Source organism: Panthera leo, chromosome C2 (genome assembly GCF_018350215.1).
Source record: "Panthera leo isolate Ple1 chromosome C2, P.leo_Ple1_pat1.1, whole genome shotgun sequence".
Classification (NCBI taxonomy): domain Eukaryota; kingdom Metazoa; phylum Chordata; class Mammalia; order Carnivora; family Felidae; genus Panthera; species Panthera leo.
In genome coordinates, this window is record NC_056687.1 from 60,618,630 (window position 1) to 60,632,957 (window position 14,328).

Here is a 14,328-nt window from a genome sequence, read left to right on the forward strand (position 1 = left end):
AAGTTTTGCATAAATGAAAAATAGAGTATATAATTATCATAGCTGCAAAAAGGTAAATGCATTTTTTTTAATTTTCCCCTTGTGCTAAATTAAAAGAACCAAAACAAACAAAAACATTGATGTCTTAATCAGTGTTTTGTTGGGGAAACTGACAAGGACCAACTCAAACATGGCTAAAAATGGGAATAAAAAACAGATTTCTTTTAATCTGATAAAAGATTTTTTGTCTCTAAGAATGTTAGAATATGATCTACTTAAACGAATATTTATTAAAGGAACAGACCCGTTTAAAAATATGTTTTCAGGTGCCAAAATGGGAATGGAGAAAGTGTTTCCTTGAAACCTTGTAAGAGAAAAAAATTCATTGAAATTGTAATGGTTCCTTCCATGACTCAGATTAAATACAGCTTAGGAAGAAATATCTCCAAACTATTCAAACGTACGTCCTTAAACTGGCTTTGCCAGTATGCAACCCCAGTTATTCCAAAAATGAATGCCCTATTAGACTTAAGTACATTAATGTAAGTTATTCAAATGAGAGTGTTTGTTTAGAAGAAAGTTTTAGGCCTTGATCTGCCACAATCTCTTTGGGTATCTTCATTCATGTTATTAAACATCTTTTGGTCTCAGTATCCACCTCTCAAGCGTGAGTATGACACAAAGTCACTATCATCAAGTTCCTTTCCAGACCTAAAATCCTATGAATTTAATGAGGTTACTCCAGCAAAAGAATTTTTCTTTTATTTCTTCCTTTCTTTCTTAATAGACAAATAATCAAATAAGTAAGTAAATATATATTAAAAACACATACACATACACATACACTAATCAGCTATCACTCTGAATAGGAAGAGGGTACGTTTTTTATTGTTGGTACCATTATCTATTCCCTAATGTGTATTTAAAAAGAGAATTCCCATAAAAAAGATTTTTATTTTTTTCCTGAATCAAAAACAGCATACTATTTCTTTGCCATTTAAGTTCTATTAAAAAGGAAAACACAAAATCATTACAGAAATCCTATTAAGGAACTTTAAAAAACAAAGAAAAAGTCACTAAAATTCCATTTAAAATTCAAATAATTTGCTTACAGGTGTTCTTTTTCAGAAAATGTAAGTGCCCCAACCTCAAACTACTTCCTCCTCCTTTTCTGGGGACAGATCCTTCCCTGTGTAAAACGTAGGACCCTGCCTCACACCCTTCCCACCTGTCTTCTGAGGTAACAAAGCTGAGGTATCGATTGCAGCATGAGATATTTGGGATGGGAGTAGAACATTTCATCTGGGAGACAGTACTGTGGTCAATTTGCCAAATCTAAAAGAAAGGTAAGCCCCATCACTACTTTGGCAAGAAATATGGGTTCCCGTGGCTGAACGACGATAACCATTTTTACACAAGATGGTTAAAAATGAAAGCACCTGAGGCAACAGCCAGAAAATAAGTCTGAGAATGCGAGTTCTTCTCATCGATAGTTAAACCAGACAAGACAGTATCATTGCACCTTTAACCAAGGGTCTAAACGGAATCCAGGGCACCTGACACCTTGATGAATAAGAGAAGCTCAGCTCTATGAAAAGGCCAAAGTCTTAGGGCCAATGCTCCATTGTTCAAGGGCTGGTATGCCCAAGGCACCAGCAGAGGCAGAATGCAACAGGCAAGTCTCCAGTTACAGGCTACCGCTCAGCTCTGTGTGCTGATAAGCCTGAGACCCACCACACTGCACACTCAAGGAAGCTCAAGGGTGGGTCCCCCACGGGAGGAGGGCTACACAAACAGTAAGGCAAGAGTTGGAAGTTGCACAGTGTGTGAGCACTCCCTGCTGGCAGCTGAGGTTGGAGATCAACGGGGAGTGTGTTAGAGAGGGCTAATGAAAGTGTCTGCAAGGAGGCCAACGGACATTCCTCACTTTTCAGGGATAAGAGCATGGCTCTGACTAGGTTTAGATAGTTCCAGATGCTATTCTGAATGGGGAGGAGGTTAGGAGAGGCCGCTAATAGGGGGAACTCCAAGAACTGGCAAAAACTATGTTTGAAGCTGGCATACACTTTTCATTAACTTTCCCAGCTATTAATATTTTATGAAGTATATACAGGTCTGCATGTGCACACGTGTGTGGGGAACGGAAGAGGTGCAGTAGGAAATGAAATCTCTGTGCATCTCCCTTTATCCCAGCAAGAGACTCCTTGGGACAGTGCAACGTGTTTGCAACATTTACAGTTTCCCAGGAAATCCTACCCATAACCCTGACGGAACTGCCTGGTGTGTCCCCTATACTGCTGCACCTAAGTTCTGAACAGGTGGTCCTTGTTTATCTGTACAGCCTGGGGCAACAACACTGGTATCTCCCTAGTGCTCCGCTCTGTTAGGGTTCTTCTGTAGAATAAGATGAAGGTCAAGATGGCAGCCTGCTAAAAGCAGCAGTATTTCAGTTGCAGGAATAACTTGCTTGTCATCAACTTGTTAATGCAATAGTCAAACATTTCTTTGACATGCACAGTATCAGCTAACTTCAGCAGATAAAGGGTCTAGAACAGGAAGATGCTGCAGATGCTTTAGCTCCGAGGAAGGCTTAGCAGAGCCAAAACGTCAGCAGGGCCTGTTTGTTCCATCCTTTCCATCGGGCTCTGTGAAAGAAATGTTAGATTACTGCAATGACAAGTTTGTGACAAGCAAGTCATTTGTGCAACTGGTGCGCTCCTGTTTTTATCTGTTTACCATTCAGACTTGTGAATGCCATTTCAAGCACTTACAGGATTTCTGGCTCCCATTAAGGGGAAATGGTTCCTCCATGTTTAGAATTTTCTGCCTCAAAGAGAATTACTAAGCAATTATTTATTCCTGTGGTCACAGTGTCACACAAAAGCACTCTTGAGTTGTTTAGTTGGACTCTGAATCATGAAATGGAGTCCTGCAGACTGGATAGCTTGGAGCATCAGAAATTTCTTGTCTAGTTTATTGGAATGACTACAAAGAAAGCCTGTGAGAGTCAATAAAATTGTGGCCAGCTTGAAATACCTTGCTCTTTTGCTCTGGGATCATATATCAAGGCCATATGCTTCAAGGCACATAAACTCACTTGTAATGAGTAGATCCTGGGAAGCCAAGGCCTGACTATGTCACAGACACTGACATGTGATCTAACATATGATAGTTTTGGTGACAAGGACTGCTTTAGCTGTTGAGAAGGGAACTGACACAGCTTTCTCCCTGTATCCTGTGGGTAATCAGAGGGCAAGTCCAAATCCAGAAAACATTTTAAGCATGTGGTAAAAACTAATAACAGAATATAAAATTTCCTGGGGGTCATCCTCTCTAGGCTGACTTTTTCTCAGTAAATGGAGACCCTGGCAGATTTTAGATCAAGATTTCTAGATTGATTCATTGGATTCCTCATCTGAGATCACTGAGTGACTTTTGGTGAGTCATTTTAACCTCTCAGGAAGACAGTATAAAATAATATCTTGTTCACTTGACATGAATGGGCTCAGGGTCAATGTTATAAAAGATGAAGAGTGCCTTCAGAGTTCAAGAACAAGAACAGTATTTCCTAGAAGTCATGTATTCTTTTTATGATTTGAAATATTTGCACATTGTTGGTACTGAATTTACAAACCATTGTAAGTATACCTTTTAAAGAACAGAAGCATGAAGTTTTGAAGCAGGGAGATAACACAGTATCTGGGGAAGCAGGTCAAAGCTGAAACAGAGTGTGGAATGTCAAGGACCAGACAGAAAGTAATGACGTAAGATGAGGCAGGGTTTGGTGTAAGTGACCAGAAAACGTTACGAAAATGGGTAACAGTCCTCACTGAATAAAAATTTTATTGTTAATAATTATTTGCCAGACACTACATGTGTTACACAATTCACATGTGTAATATAATCTTTAGAAGAGCTCAGTGGTGTATGCATTATCAATTTTTTTTAACATGTGGAAATGAAAACTTAGAGTAATTTAAATACTTTCCCATAAATCTATCTGTTAAGTAGCAGAGGATTGAAACCAACTTTCCTCACTTTAAGCCCTTAGACTCTTAACCACTAGAGAACTAAAGTCATTTCCACTACCTTCAGAAGACTTTTCTCTCTCTGGTGTACTGGAAAACATTTTAATCTGTAAATGTAGATATTCAAGATTTCATATAAAGGGGCCAGTGAGAATATTCTGGCTCTAGCTGTGTTGCCGCCCTTTGTAGGCCCCTGGGAAAGCTGAGCCTCATCAGGATGTCATTCCTTTTGCCTCAGCCTGACCTATTCCTACTTGCATACCGTGGGGAAGAGGCGAAAGTGATTCCAACCTAATCACGCATCTCTGCTGTGAATGCAGGGTGTTTGGCCGCATCTCCTGTGTCCATGCCAACCCCTTTCTCTCTCTTCGTGTGTGTAGCCTTTAGTCCCCCTACTCGTTGCTCCCATGTTACCTCCAGGGAGCCTCCTTTTGTCACTTGTCTGCTATTCTTTTCAGGTGGGGGAAGGGGCGGACATCTTTCTTACCATGACAAGGATCTCTGAAACAGTCTAAACTTCTAACTTTGCACAGAATGTATCCTTTGTTCAGTTTTCTGCTTTGTTTCTCTTTAATGATAGCTTTGCTACAGGTCCCATTCGAAGGAAACTTGGAGCTATGCAAATCAAACTGGAAAGCAAGACTTTGCAGCAGCTCCGTCTTTAAATGAGTATATGTCCAAGAGGTAGAGACCTCTGAGGGAGGCATGTCTTCCGAATATTATGTGTCAAATAGCTGCTTTCCTTGTAAGAGTGGCAAAGAATAAGCTCAGTGAGATCTGTATTGACATTCCCTCATCTCTTTTTAGTGTATGTTCAGAGTGGGTCACAAGAGCATTTAGCTCACAAACTGTTTCGTTTCTTTTGTTTTTCATGATATTTCTACTTTTTTTTTTCTTCTAGGGGTTTCCCCAAGCGCAGGATTCTTACTTAAAAGCTACTCGAAAAAACCCAATGCATAATATAAAATCATAGGATCAGCAATGTGTATAGAACTCTAATCAGTGGCCTGAGTTTTGACCTAATGCCTGAGTTTGCTCATGACGGTCATTCAGCTGCACACCATCAGGGGCATAGAGCTCTCAGCCTCATAGGCAACCCAATCCTGCTTTAGACTCCTTCTATTTGTACAAAATATGGCACCAAATAAGGTTTCTTATGTTGAACCTTAAGCCATCTTTCTAAAATTCCCTTCATAGCTTCTAGTCTTTTCTCACACCACCTTTCAGTTGGGAGAGCTTCAGGGGATCCAATAGTTTAATGGCTCATTTAAAGACACACTTTGTGCATATCATATACCAATAAGTGGGTTTAGATTATCCTGCCTTCTCCCTCTCTCCTCACCTCACACAAGTTAAATTCCCAGTTTCTTCCTCTGACAACGCTGGGAGAAATGAAAGTCAGTGTACTAAGTTTTTCATTTGTATTTCTATTTGAATGTAGACAACATGTGTGGCAAAGCATTCTTAATCTCTTTGATTGTCTGTCCTAATCTGTGGAAACTCTTGCTAGACAACCTCAGGCAGATTTGACGGCTATAGCTATTTATGGGGTAAACGTATAACTTACTGTCAAAACCAGGGCATATAAGGACCCTATGAATAATTAAACCACCATAGGCACAAACCAGAATTGTCCCAGGAAAATCTATAGAGTACCTTGCTTATACCTTTACTCCAATACATATCTATTTAACTAGAGTTACCCGTGTATGTGTCTGTTTGTTTTCAGTTAGTCTGCGAGCACTCTTTACTGATGGAAACTTATTTACCTCTGAACCTCCAGTTCCTAGATGAGTGCTTGGCAAATAGGAGGAGTTTGGCAGATTTTTTTTCTTTTCTAATTGAGGATGTCTTCTCCCTAACTGCATTCTGTGGGTCTCTCCCCTTATTTATAGCAAATACCACCAACACTTATTGGCTTTATATTTTTGGAGATGAATCAAAAATATTTCACTTACTGCAGTAGGAAGGGGATGGTTTAAGTTTAAATTTTTTTAAATGTTTATTTACTTTTGAGAAGGAGAGAGAGAGAGGCAGAGTGAGAGCAGGGGAGGGGCAGAGAGAGAGGGAGACACAGAATTGGAAGCAGGCTCCAGGCTCTGAGCTGTCAGCACAGAGCCCGAAGGGGGGCTCAAACCCATGAACCATGAGATTATGACCTGAGCTGAGGTCGTACACTCAACCGACTGAGTCACCCAGGAGACCCTAGATGGTTTAAGTTTAATGGTAATGGGTTTGACTTTGAATACTGACACCAACAAGCGGAGAGTGAAATGTGATAACTTTTGCACTAAAAGTCTACTATACCTTTTTATAGAGCACTGAACAATATGCTCTAATTTCTTTGTTCACGAGCAAATTTTTTTTCAACCACTGTTGAAAGTTTGTAGTAAATCAATTGTTATAGGAAATGATTGTAACAGAGTGTGATGGCTACATAAGTGAGCATATGTAACACAGAGTAATCTAGTGTGATTCATGATTCATTGGTGGCTCTGCTATTGCTTTCCCATTTGCCAAGCACATTTAGAAATCCCCGTAGCTTCCCGCAGTTTTTGCCTCTGAATAACAGTGGCTTTAAAAAAAAAAGGGAGAGAAGAAACGTGTGAAAAATGTGAACCACCTAGAGAAATCATTCCTTTTCTTCCCCCTGACACAGGTAAACTGGTCCAGAAGATGGGAGTCTATCCGATTTAAGTTAAAGAGCCTCACAGAAGCCAATCTCATGACTTCCCTTTCGGTATTCAGAAGCTTCACTATCAAGATCCTACCTCATTATCAAACCTAAAGATTTTTTGTTGCAGGATAAGGATAAGCATATTTTATTACTCTGGATCCTCAGTGAAGAAAACAGAGAAAATCTCATTTCTTATTTCCCTTAACTTGCTTAAAAGCTGGAATTAGCTCAGTAACTCAACTTTCCTTTTTCTAAGATAAGCAAAAAAGTCTCCATGTCTTTGAGACATTTGTCCCTTAAAGAACTTTTTTTTTCTCAAAATGTTAAATTTAAATTGGGGGGGAGGGGTTTTACAACTCTTTCTCACTAAGATGTTCCTTCAAATTTTAGTGAATTCAGAGAAGAATGATTAAGTGTCTGATCTATGCTCAGAGGAAATAGTGGCAATGTCTATATTCTGCACGCTTCTTAAGAATTTCACTATTACAGCTATTTTTAAATTTCTGTTTTACCTTTCACACTCCTGATTAACTTTCTGTGCTCTACTTCTAGATGCTATTGTGCCCACAGAACTAGTCATTCTTTATTTTCAGTCCATCAGTGACATTTGCCAAACCATGGTGGGTAATGGAAAATACAAGACTTCAAAGAAGATTCAAAAGAAACAAAGTTATATGCCTTCCCCTGCAGACTCTTTAATTTGTGGAGGAAGAAGACAGTCCCACAGGAAGCAAGCAATGTGGATATGTATGTTCAGGTATGTGGTGTTAGTTTAGCAGCTGTTAACATATGCAAGCTAGTAGAGCTATTATGAAATTTTATATACATGTAGTGAGGGAGGTGTGAATGGACTGCCACTTGGGAGGTTTGCTTTCCCTCCTGTGAAGAATGCTACCTCTCCCCATTATTTAATGACATTCTGTTTATTTTCTGTTTTACTGAGTGTCCATTTCAAATGATTGTCCTCTCTCCCAAGTCTCAAATTACTGTAATTTGGCCACCGCGCATAAAAGCACCATACTTTAAAGCATGCATTCCCTGTCCTCGACGTCTAAAATCGTGATTTGCAACCATTTAAAATTTCTGGTGTCCTGTTATCAATGTGGTTTTGCATCACTTTTCCCTTCTTATTCCTTCTTAAAATACAATTTTAAATTAAAATTGATTTTGCATATTGAAGTGCTGCTACCAATAATTTAGACTACACCGAGTTTGCTCATATTGGAGACCATGTGTTTAGATAATCAAGGCAATCAAAAACCAGAATCCAGGATGGACCCCAATGGCATACCATTTCTACACTTCTCCATATTGACTGATCCCTTCATAGACATTTCCTGATAATTCTGAAGTGCTTGGCATCAAATACAATAAATGAGAAATTTTAATGATTTATTGGTGGATTGTCATTTGAGGCAAAATTCAAAGCTCTGCTAGTTGAGTGGAGTGATATCATAACTCTAGCTTTGCCTTAGTTCACCAGAGCTCTCATTGGGCCAAGAAAGAAAACATACCAGTATGCATTGCATATTACCTAATGTCCTAGCATTTTCAGAGGATTGGCAAATCAGTTCACCGGGGTTTTTCTGGGACATTTCCTTGCATGGAGGTTAGATTTCCATGTCAATAACTTACAGATAGAAGTATCAAAATGACTATTTTCAGGTACAGTTTCCCAAATAGTGAGTCTCATTTTGGCAGAGAAGGGACAATGAAGTCAAATGTGGAAGTATTATCACCCACAAGCTAAGCTAGAACATAACTGCAGCTTTCCTGGGTGATCAGCCACAGAGCACCATTCTTGTCAGAGTTTGAATTTCTATAATGATTTTATTTTAAAATTATATTAAATACAAATATAAGAATGTTTTTAATGAAAAGCTCATTTATTAAATTTCTAGAGAATCTTCCTCTAAAATACTTAGTCCTATCTATTCTTAATCCAACCTATTCTCAATTTTTGACTAGCCTATTGTTTTTATAGAATTTTATTCTATAGAAAGCTAATAGTGTATATTTTCTAACAGGATAATCCATTCTTATACCTATTACAATTAATCTAATCAACTAATCTAAGCCCTGATCTAGTCTATTCCCAGCACACAATTCCAAGAGATTCACCTACAAAACTGAACAGTCATTACTTCTGGGCACATAAATGGTCACTGGATCCATGGCTGCTATTTAAGCAGGTGGCATCTAAGTCACTATTACTTGAGTAGAAACTGAAAAGTATATCCTTTGTAATTATTGGGGAAAAGAGGGCTTTGATTATAGAGAAGCATATAGTTATTTCAAAAGCTCACTTTTTTCAAAAAGAACAAAGGCAACGGTCTCCATTCTGGTGTACGTACATCAGAAATTCAGTTTTTGCCTTTTCTTTAAACTAGATTTTGAGATGAGTCCTAAAAATCACTTCTTTAGTAGTAATAACACTTCTTACATGGGGTCCTTTTCAGTTAAAAGTTGGCAAGTAGACTTCTTAGGAGGGTGGAGGGAGTAACTATTATAAATCATTCAAACATTCATGAACTAAAAATAAGAATGACAACTTATTGATTAAAAAATGGAGGGAGACTGATTTCTGAGTAAAGGTGTCCCTGTGACTGGGACCTAACAAAACCAGATAGACCCATTTACTTTTTGTGCCATGTGGGGTGGGGGTTGTGGATCTCTCTTTGAGTGATGTCTATCACCAACAAAGGTCATCTCCATAGCAATAGAAGATTGCACTTTATGTTAAGATAGGCCTTGTAAACAACCCATTCAAGTGTTCTGTTGATTATTAGCCATCCAGTCAGGCAGCTATTTCTTTTCTGGAAGGGGTAGCCAATGCTGAAGAGTCAATGAATGCGCCTTCCCTGCTTAGGTGGGATCAGAGGTACTCCTTCAGCACTCTGTCCCACAGTCCTTATTTCTGTCACTTTACTCGGTGATCAGTAGACAAAATATACACTGGCAAAGAAAGAGCTGAAGAAGTGGCTAGCATCTCTAAGGGAGAAGAATCCAAGTCTTTCCTGGTTTAAGCAAGAGAACATTCTAGTATTAATGAAAAGAGATGGTTAAATTGCAGCCCATCAAATTTCAACTACAGTTCCAAAATGTGTCTGAAGTGATCCAAAAGAAAACAAAATTCCTTCTGTCCTTAGCTATAAATTCTGCAGGACGATTCTTTATTCTCATCTTATTCTGGTTTCTTTCTCTGCCCCAGAAAGGATTAGTGTCTAACATTAAACAAACAGTATATAATAAAGAACAGATATAATGTATATTCATAAGATTCTGAATCCAGAGCAAGAGGAGGTTACACTCTAAGCCCAGCAGATGAGTTTTACTGTTAGCAATAGAGACGTTTCTAATTCGTCCATGGAAGGTGCTGAAAATGTTCTCTATTATATCTCGAAATAAAGTTTTGGTAGTATAAAAATTTTATGATTAATGCCATATATTGGATTTTTCCTCTTCCTCTATGGGACCACAAAAACGATCTAAGTACAGACAGGAGACAGGAGAGCATTATTTCTTCATAAGCATCTGTGGATGTTACTATATATTTTTTTGTAAATGAATTATGAAGAAACATACCAAATCTCTTGATCCAGGCCATGTTACAAATCCATGTATACCTAGGCTCTTCTTTTTCCTGTTCTCTCAATCCTTGTGCCTATTTTTTTCTTTTTTGAATTCAAGACCTGCCCTTACACTGCCAGATGATCTTTGATGGTTGGAGTCCTTGTGACATTTCTTTGTCCATCTATGCTGTCTAGTTTAATATGACACTCCCAAGAGGCCTTCAGCCTACAAAAGATGATGACTGATTGGAGTTAAAAAATGATTTATATATTATGAAATAAAATCTGGAGGCAGCATTTATAGCTGATCAAGTGAACTTTTAGCCTTACATATGAGTCATAATTATGAGGCAAATAAATATGTGTGTTTCCTTTTCTGAAGTATAACTAGAGGTCCTAGAAGTCCTGAGTTTGTGTTCAGTTGTATTGAAACTACATTAATACTGTTAACTAGGTACTTTTTTCCTCAGTCCTAACAAGAAAACTTCCCATGGTAAGTGAGTACTCATATGTTAGGGACCTGGATTGAAAATCCATACTGGGAAAGATCTGTGAATGAAATGAAGCTTGGGTGAATTCATTCAACTTAGGAGTTATTGCTGGTCCAATGAGTCCAAGGAAGCAGTAGCTAATAATTCCATCCAGGAGCATTAATAGTTCCAGGATAGTCTCTTGGATATAGGAAACCTGCATTATTTAATCTGAGCAGGACCTAAAGCTTGGAAAATCCTTCCATACCCAACCTTGGGTTGGATGTAGATCTCCAAGATAAGCCTGGTTGGCTGGTAAACTCTCATCTTCCATGTTCCTTTCTTTAAAGTTCTGATTCCTGACAGATTCTCATTAGAGGATATCATCAAGATTATATACAGGTTGAGAGCACACAGTATTTCCATAACTAAAATGTTGCCCTAATATTGGTCTCTCTTACAAACCTCGAAAGGCCAATATGCTATTATCTAGGGTAGTTCATGGGAAAGTTGACCAAATAATGCTTTAATGATTTAATTTATAAATGGCCCATTTCACTGAGAAGTAGAAAGGATCACTAAGAAATGTTTGAAAATGTAAACAGTTTTTGTTTACAAGAATTATCTTGTTTCTCCAACCTACTAATATTTCTTTTTATGTAGCTAAATCTCTATCACGCTAGACTCATACATAAACTATGGAGACTTCACCTAGAAAGTCTTAACATATATATTTCTGCCATAAAATAGCAACAATAATTTTGGTCCACATACAACCAAAGCAAAAAAGAAATACCTCGAATATAATAAAGACTGTGTTTCCTATGCATATAGCTATATACTATAAAACCTACCAAATCAAGATTGTACAATGATGCCATTTATTTTGGTTTCATAATAGCATGTTTCAGAGATTCCTATTTTTTTTACACAGAGGGAAAAGTGACATCATATACACAAACAGAAAGGTGCAAGAGGCAAATGCAAGATGCCCATATACTGTCAACAAAGTCTTGCCAGTTGTAAAAGAATTTGACATGCTAATATCCCTTCATTCGGACTTGTTACTGAGATACCAAGAGAGTGATCGCTGGCAGGCACTGCATTTAAGTGCGGTTACTGAGGCCCCCAAATATTGACAGAGTGCCACATTCCAAGAAACTATTGATGTACACAGCCAGCCACAGCTCCAGACACCTCTCAGACAGAGTCTTTAAATGTCACAGATAAATGAATTTTCATGAAACTGGGAGAGAAAGGAAGAACAAGAAGAGAGAAAGAACACACATGAGAGGCAGGATAAGAAAAAAGAAAGAAGAAAATTGTTTCCATACCACTGGCATGAAAGTATGTGGCTTCTCATCCCTAAAGTACCTGATAAACGATGTGAGATCAAACCTTCTGAATGCATTCTATGTTACCACAGCACTTAAATGCCTTTAATAATTCCATTGGGTATTTAAAAAGTTAAGGCGGATACATATTTTAGAATAGCTTCAGTAAACTATTTACGAACAAAATAGGATTCAAATATAAATATTGCAAAACTCAATCTTAAAAAATTCAAAATAAAGGAACTACAGGCACAAATAATCATGAGAAAGTCTCCTACATAGGTCTTCATGTATAGTAGAGGTTAAAAGTTAAGGTGCTATGATATCTGTTTTTTTGCCAAGACACAGATGTGTCTTCTGACAGTTTCCTTTCCAGAGTCCCACCGAAAGTAGTGACACCTAGTGGGTTTATAACAAGATATTAAAGAATACCTTCCTCCACCTTTTTCACTGCCCTTCCACAGAAAACACCTGCCAGAGAAACAAACATGAGGTAAGTCAGTTACTTGACACATGATTACAGAAATGAGCCATGGTTATAACTACAACAAGCAAGTATTCTTCAGAAATCATGTGAAATGCAATATATTTTAAATGTAAATGAAGCTTTTTCACTTTGAAAGTCTTCCATCTGCTGAGGGCACCTTCTCTTGACCTTGATGCACTGTGTCATTAAAAGCAACCACATATTCGAGGTTAGAATATGGCTGGCTTGCCCATTTTCTTTTCTGTATTAGAGATGTGTGCAACCTCCACATTTTACATAGAGCAATCATGCCAATGCCCACAAACAAAATTCTTCCTTCAACTCAAAAGCACATAGGTTAATGTTTTTTCAACCTGCAGCAACATGGTTTCAAAAAGCTTCAACTGCCTTTTTACTAGCATTACAATAGGTCTTGGTATGAATTATTTTCCTGCATCTGGCTCTGTCTTGGGTAACTGGGACCTTAGCAAGTACTTGGAGAATAAAGTTACATAGCTCATATATTCAAAGGAGGATTTATTTTTATATCAACTTTTTAATGATTTCTTAGGTACTTTTCTTTCTTTATGTCAGGAGATAAAATGAAAGGAATCAGATTCCCTGCCATGGAAATAAAATTATTTTCTGTTTTTAGAGGCCTATTTATTTATTGTTCTTGAGGTATAATTGACATACACTATTATACTAGTTTCAGGTGCACAACATGGTGATTTGATGTTTGATTTGATTGGTAAATGTTCACCACAATAAGTCTAGTTATCATCTGTCACCATGCAAAATTAACATGTTATTGACTATATTCTCTATGCTTTACTTTATATCCTCATGCCATTTAATTTACAACTAGAAGTTGGTACTTCTTGATCCCTTTCACCCATTTTATACCCTCAACCCCTCCCCTCTGGCAAACACCAACCTTTTCTCTATATTTATGAGGCTGAGTTTTGTTTTGTTTGTTTTGTCTTTTAGATTGTACAAATAAGGGGAATCATGTGATACTTGTCTCTCTCTTACTGACTTATTTCACTTAGCATAATACCCTCAAGATCCATCCTTGTTATTGCAAATGGTAAGATTTTATTGTTTTTTTATGGCTGAGTAGTATTCCATTGTGTTTACATACCACATGTTTTTTATCCATACATCTATAGATACAGAAAGGTTACTTGTAAACAATGCTGCAATAAAGGTAATGGTACATATATCTTTCTGTGTTAGTGTTTTTGCTTTCCTCAGATAGATACTTTGGATAGATAGTAGTGAAATTGCTGGATCATATGATAGTTCTATTTTTAATTTTTTGAGGAACCTCCACAATCAGTTTTCCACGGTGGCTATACCAATGTACATCGCCACCAACATTACACGAAGGTTCCTTTTACTCCATATCCTAGCCAACACTTGTTACTTCTTGTCTTTTTTATTATAGTCATTGTAACAGATGTAAGGTAATATCGTGGTTTTGATTTGTATCTCCCTGATGATTAGTGATGTTGAGTAACATTTCATGCACCTGTTATCCATCTGTATATCTTCTTTACAAAATATTTATTCAGGCCCTCTGCCCATTTAAATTTATATTGTTTGTTTTCTTGTTATTGAAATGTACGAGTTCTTTATACATTTTGATAGTAATCCCTTATTGGATATATGATTTGTAAACATCTTCTCCCATTCAGTAGGCTGCATTTTATTTGTTGATGGTTTCTTTCACTGTGCAGAAGCTTTTTAGTTTGATATAGTCCCATTTGTTTTCCTTTGCCTTCAGAGTAAGATCCAAA

General features: G+C 37.6%; 1 protein-coding gene across 4 annotated transcripts in view; it reads right to left on the reverse strand.

Annotated features, from left to right (window-relative positions):
• Window positions 1-14,328, reverse strand: part of ZBTB20 (zinc finger and BTB domain containing 20) — a 764,386-nt gene that overhangs the window by 232,871 nt on the left and 517,187 nt on the right. The gene's annotated exons all lie outside the window — the stretch shown is intronic.